Source organism: Ipomoea triloba, chromosome 12, assembly GCF_003576645.1.
Source record: "Ipomoea triloba cultivar NCNSP0323 chromosome 12, ASM357664v1".
Classification (NCBI taxonomy): Eukaryota; Viridiplantae; Streptophyta; class Magnoliopsida; order Solanales; family Convolvulaceae; genus Ipomoea; species Ipomoea triloba.
Genome location: NC_044927.1, coordinates 28,303,883 through 28,311,011, shown reverse-complemented (window position 1 = coordinate 28,311,011; position 7,129 = coordinate 28,303,883).

The following is a 7,129-nucleotide window of genomic DNA, read 5'->3' as shown; positions in this document are numbered from 1 at the left end:
CTAAACCCGAGACCCTAGACTCGAGACCTGAGATCCGAAACCTTAAACCCTAAACCTGAGACCCGAGACCCGAAACCCTAAACCCGAGACCCGAAACCCTAGACCCGAGACCCGCGGCCCGAAACATTAGACCCGAGACCCAAAGCCCGAAGCCCGAGACCCGCGACTCGAAACCCTAGACCCTAGACCCGAGACCCCAAACCCCAGAACGAAGACCCGAAACCCTAAACCCTAAATCCGAGACCCGAAACCCTAAACTCGAGAGCCGAAACCCTAAATCCTAAACCCGAGACCCGAAACCCTAGACTTGAGACCTGAAACCTAAAACCCTAAACCCAAAGCCCGAGAACCGAGACCCGAAACCCTAGACCCGAGACCCTGAAACCCCAAACCCAAGACCCGAAACCCTAAACCCTAGAGCCGAAACCCTAAATCCTAAACCCGAGACCCGAAACTCTAGACTTGAGACCCGAAACCCTATACCTGAGACCTGAAACCTAAAACCCTAAACCTGAGCCCCGAAAGCCTAGACCCGAGACCCGATACCCTAAACCCGAGACCCTAGACCCGAGACCTGAGATCCGAAACCTGAAAAAGTAAACCCGAGAGCCGAAACCCTAAACCCTAAACCTAAGACCCGAGACCCGAAACCCTAAACCTCAGAACCGAAACCCTAGGCCCGAGACCCTAGACCTAAGACCCGCGGCCAGAAACCCTAGACCCGAGACCTGAGACCCGAAGCCCGAGACCCACGACCCGAAACCCTAGACGCGAGACCTGAAACACTAGACCCTAGACCCGATACCCTAGACCCGAGACCCCAAACCCTAGAACCGAGACCTGAGACCTGAAAACCTGAACCCGAGACCTGAGATCCGAAGCTCGAAACCCTAAACCCGAGAGCCGAAACCCTAAATCTTAAACACGAGACCTGAGACCCGAGACCCGAGACCCTAAACCCGAGACCCGAAACCCAAGAGCCGAAACCCTAAATCCAAAACCAGACACCCGAAACCCTAGACCGAAGACCCAAGACCCGAATCCTTGACCCGAGAACCAAAACCCGAAACCCTAAACCCGAGAGCCGAAACCCTAAACCCTAAACCTAAGACCCGAAACCCTAGACCCGATACCTGAAACCCTAAACCCGATACCCTAGACCCGATACCCTGAACCCTAGACCTGAGACCTTAAACCTAAAACCCTAAACCCGAGCCCCGAAAGCCTAGACCCGAGACCCGAAACCCTAAACCGGGGAACCGAGACCTGAGATCCGAAACCTGAAACCCTAAACTCGAGAGCCGAAACCCTAAACCATAGACCTGACACCCGAGACCCGAAACCCTAAACCCGAGACCCAAAACCCTAGACCCGAGACCCGCGGCCCGAAACATTAGTCCCGAGACCCGAAGCCTGAGACCCGCGAATTGAAACCCTAGACCCGAGACCTAAAACCCTAGACCCTAGACCCGAAACCCTAGAGTCGAAACCCTAAATCCTAAACCTGAGACCCGAAACCCTAGACCTGAGACCCGAAACCCTAGACCTAAGACCTGAAACCTAAAACCCTAAACCCGAGCCCCAAAAGCCTAGACCCGAGACCCGAAACCTTAAACCCGAGACCCTAGACCCGAGAGCCGAAACCCTAAACCCTAAACCTAAGACCCGAGACCCGAAACCCTAAACCTGATAACCGAAACCCTAGGCCCGAGACCCTAGACCCGAGACCCGCGGCCCGAAACCCTAGACCCGAGACCCGAAGCCCGAGACCCACGACCCGAAACCCTAGACGCTAGACCTGAAACACTATACCCTAGACTCGATACCTTAGACCCGAGACCCCAAACCCTAGAACCGAGACCTGAGACCCAAAACATGAGATCTGAAGCTCGAAACCCTAAACCCGAGAGCCGAAACCCTAAATCCTAAACCTGAGACCCGAGACCCGAAACCCTAAACCTTAGACCCGAAACCCTAAACTCGAGAGCCGAAACCCTAAATCCAAAACCAGAGACCCAAAACCCTAGACTTGAGACCCAAAACCCTAAACCCGAGACCCGAAACCCTAGACCGGAGACCCGAGACCCGAACCCTTGACCCGAGACCCAAGACCTGAAACCCTAAACCCGAGAGCCGAAATCCTAAACCCTAAACCTAAGACCCGATACCCGAAACCCTAAACCCGATACCCTAGACCCGATACCCTAAATCCTAGACCTGAGACCTTAAACCTGAAACCCTAAACCCGAGCCCCGAAAGCCTAGACCCGAGACCCCGAAACCCCAAACCCGAGACCCTAAATCCGAGACCCAAAACCCTAAACCCGAGAGCCAAAACCCTAAATCCTAAACCCGAGACCCGAAAGCCTAGACCCGAGACCCGAAACCCTAAACCCGAGACCCTATACCCGAGACCTGAGATCTGATACCCGAAACACTAAACCCGAAAGCCGAAACCCTAAACCCTAAACCTGAGACCCGAAACCCGAGACCCACGACTTGAAACCCTAGACGCGAGACCTGAAACCCTAGACCCGATACCCTAGACCCGAGACCCCAAACCCTAGAATCGAGACCTGAGACACGAAACTCTGAACCTGAGACCTGTGATCCGAAGCCCGAAACCCTAAACCCGAGAGCCGAAACCCTAAATCCTAAACCTGAGACTCGAGACCCGAAATCCTAAACCCGAGAGTCGAAACCCTAAATCCAATACCAGAGACCCGAAACCCTAGACCTGAGACCCGAAATCCTAAACCCGAGACCTGAAACCCTAGACCGGAGACCCGAGACCCGAACCCTTGACCCGAGACCCAAGACCCGAAACCCTAAACCCGAGAGCCGAAACCCTAAACTGAAACCTGAGACCCGAAACCCTAGACCCGATACCCGAAACCCTAAACCCGATAGCCGAAACACTAAACCCAAAACCCGAGACCCAAAACCCTAAACCTGAGACCCAAAACCCTAGACCTGAGATCTGAAACCTGAAACCCTAAACCCGAGCCCCGAAAGCCTAGACCCGAGACCCTAGACCCGAGACTTGAGATCCGAAACTCGAAACCCTAAACCCGAGAGTCGAAACCCTAAACCCTAAACCGAGACCCGAGACCCAAGACCCGAATCCCTAAACCCGAGACCCGAAACCCTAAACCCGAGAGTCGAAACCCTAAACCCTAAACCGAGACCCGAGACCCAAGACCCGAATCCCTAAACCCGAGACCCGAAACCCTAGCCTCGAGACCCGCGGCCCGAAACATTAGACCCGAGACCCAAGACCCGAAGCCCGAAGCCCGAGACCCGCGACTCGAAACCTTAGACCCGAGACCTAAAACCCTAGACCCTACACCCGAGACCTCAAACCCCAGAACCGAGACCCGAATCCCAAAGCCCGAGAATCGAGACCCGAAACCCTAAAGCCGAGACCCGAAACCCTAGACCCGAGACCCCGAAACCCCAAACCCGAGACCCTAAACCCAAGAACTGAAACCCTAAACCCTAAATCCGAGACCCAACCCTAAACCCGAGAGCCAAAACCCTAAATCCTAAACTCGAGACCCGAAACCCTAGACCTGAGACCCGAAACCCTAGTCCTGAGACCTGAAACCTAAAACCCTAAACCAGAGCCCCGAAAGCCTAGACCCGAGACCCGAAACCCTAAACCCGAGACCCTAGACCTGAGATCCGAAACCCGAAACAGTAAACCCAAGAGCCGAAACCCTAAACCCTAAACCTGAGACCCGAGACCCGAAACCCTAAACCTGAGACCCGAAACCCTAGGCCCGAGACCCTAGACCCGAGACCCGCGGCCCGAAACCCTAGACCCGAGACCCGAAACCCGAGACCNAACCCTAGGCCCGAGACCCTAGACCCGAGACCCGCGGCCCGAAACCCTAGACCCGAGACCCGAAACCCGAGACCCACGACTCGAAACCCTAGACGCGAGACCTGAAACCCTAGACCCTAGACCCGATACCCTAGACCCGAGACCCCAAACCCTAGAACCGAGACTTGAGACACGAAACTCTGAACCCGAGACCTGTGATCCGAAGCCCGAAACCCTAAACCCGAGAGCCGAAACCCTAAATCCTAAACCTGAGACTCGAGACCCGAAACCCTAAACCCTATATGCATGGGCATGATTCCCCGAGCGTTGCTCGCGTGATGTTCGGGGTAGCCAAAGGTGTTGCAAAGTGCTTGTTCAGAAAGTGGCCCACGACGCATATTCTGCCTCCTAATTGGAGGACTATTGTTGCATACTTGGAGGCGCATGTGCCTCGGCGGGTGGTTAGGGCTGTCAGGTGGTCCCCTCCGGCTGCGGGGGCTCTAAAGATTAACCTTGCACTTTCTGCAGCCGTAGGGGGGGGGGCGCTGCTCTGGTTCGTAATCAGGGGGTGGCCTTTGCTATGGGGTGGCGTGGTCTGGGTCTGGGGATGTAATCCGGGGGTTGTTTCGGGTTCTGTTTTCTAGCCTGGAGTGGTGCTTGGCGGGGGATTATAGGGATATACTTGTGGAGTCCTCAGTGGTTGAGATGGGAGGGTACTTTGATAGAACTATGACTGTGCCGTGGGTTCTGGATGATGTCGTGTCCAGGCTCCGGTTCTTGTGCTCCTGCGGGTCTGTTTCCTTTGTCCTGTGCCCGTTGCGGGCCAATACGCCGACCTCAACCCTTGCTGACTAGGTGGTTGATAAGCCAGGGGAGTTCACTTTTCTCTCTCTTATGGAGCTGCCACCGAGGGTGCGGGCGCTGTTGATTAATGATGACTTGCCTTACGTGTTCTTTGATGTTGAGGATCCCCCGTAGCTTAGCATGTTTTTTCGTTTATTTGTTTGCTTCTGTAAGTCTGCTTGGTATTGTTTTCTTGCTTGTATTGGTTCTTTTACTTGGAAAAAAAAAGGAAAAAAAAAAGAAAGAAAAAAGAAAAGAAAAAAGAAAAGAAGGAAAAATGAAGGAAAAAAGAAAAAAAAATAAGAGAAAAAGAAAAGAGAAGGAAAAAAAATGGAAAAAGAGAATGAAAAATGATTTTGAATGAAGTGGGAAAAAACGAGGAAAAAAGAGAAAAAAGAATGTAAGAAAAGAAAGAAAAAAGGAAAAAAGGGGAAAAGAATAGGAAAGAAATGAAATGTTTGGTCTGTTTGGAGGCGATGATGGCCTGGGTCACCTGGTCTAGCCTCAACAACGTAGGTGCTAGCGGTAGAAGATGCATCCTGGTCCGGGCTGAACGGTGGCCGGGCAGGATTTTTTCAAATCCGTTGACCTAGTCAGGCTTGCTACTGGCCTATAGTGGCTTGAATGAAGTGGGAAAAAAGAGAAAAAAGAATGGAAGAAAAGAAAGAAAAAAGGAAAAAAAGGGAAAAGAATAGGAAAGAAATGAAATGTTTGGTCTGTTTGGAAGCGATGATGGCCTGGGTCACCTGGTCTAGCCTCAACAACGTAGGTGCTAGCGGTTGGGTCACCTGGTCTAGCCTCAACAACGTAGGTGCTAGCGGTAGAAGATGCACCCTGGTCCGGGCTGAACGGTGGCCGGGCAGGATTTTTTCAAATCCGTTGACCTAGTCACGGTGGCCGGGCAGGATTTTTTCAAATCCGTTGACCTAGTCAGGCTTGCTGCTGGCCTATAGTGGCTGAACCCCTTCTGGGTTCCGGTGGGGGGTTTGTTGGTTGGGGGGTGCTGTTGTTCGTGTCTCTGTACAGCCTTTGCTTCTTTTCTCCCTATCATTTCTGTTGCTTTCTTCCTGTTTTTTCTTTTCTTTCAATAAATATTGGGAGTGTGTGTTCCTTGTTCTGCATGCTTCTTATTTGTTCATACTTGGCTTCTGAGGCATATATGGCCTGTTGGTTCTGTTTGGTTTCTCCCTCGCGGGTCTCTTTTGAAACAGGTCATGCCTTAACGTAGGTGCTTGCCGTAAGAAGTTGCACCCTGACCCGGGCTGAACGGTGGCCGGGTAGGAATTTCTCAAATCCGTTGGCAGTTTGTCCAGGCTTGCTGCTGGCCCATAGTAGCTAATCCCGTTGGGGTGCTGGTTTGAACTACTATCTACCATTTGCTGGCCTGCGTGCCGTTATACTTTAGGCCTGTGTGCCATTTCCTTTTCCTTTTTTTATGATCATGTTAGACTTATGTTGGTCAGACTATAGTTTTGCCTTGTGGCCTGCGTGCCTTGATTATTTTGGCCTGTGTACCTGTGCTGTGCTTGGTATGCGTTACGGCTGTTTGGGTTAGTCCTAAAGCAGCCGTTATGTTGCCGGTTTTCGGCAGGGCAGTGCATGGTACATTGTATAGGCGGGACGCTAGTGCTGTTAGACTTGCTCTTTTTTGCTTGGTCAGGGTGGTGTGTTTGGCAGTTGTGTTGTGATTGTCTCCCTAGATAGTCCCGAAAACAGCCGTCATGTTGCCGGATTTTCGCTTGAAGGGCGCAAGGTTCGTTTGCGTCTAGTTGTTGCAGCTTGCCATTTGAGGGCGGTACGGGACTTGGAGTTATTTCTAGTTTTGTGCTCCTTTGATTTGTAGTTAGCTGTAGCTAGCCTTTCGTTACTTGGTTAGAGCTATAGATGGCCTTTCTAAACTCTTGGCCTTTTGTGTAATTTTTCTTTCTTTCTTGTTTTTGTTTTTGGCACTTGACTTTATGTGGTCATTTGCCTTGTAACTTTGTATGGGCTTTTCTTTAATAAAAGTAATCCTTTATGAAAAAAAAAAGAACCTAGACCCTAGACCCCGGACCCCGGACCCCGGACACCCCCGGAACCCGGACACCGGACCCCAAAAACAGTATCCCTGAACCCCGAACCTCGAACCTCAAACCTCAAACAACTAGACCCGAAACCTGAGACCGGAGACCCTAGACTTCGGACCCTGGACCCCCCTGGAACCCGGAACCCGGATCCCTGAACCCCGGAACCCGGAACCTGAACCCAGAACACGAACCCTAGACCCGAGACCCTAAACCCTAAACCCTAGACCCTAGACCCTAGACCCCTGACCCCCTAGAACTCGTAGCCTGGACCCCGGACCCCGGAACCCGGATCCCTGAACCTCGAACCCCAAACCCCGAACACGAATCCCGGGACCCAAGACCCTAAAGCCTAGACCCTAGACCCTAGACCCCGGACCCAGACCCCCCCCCCCCCC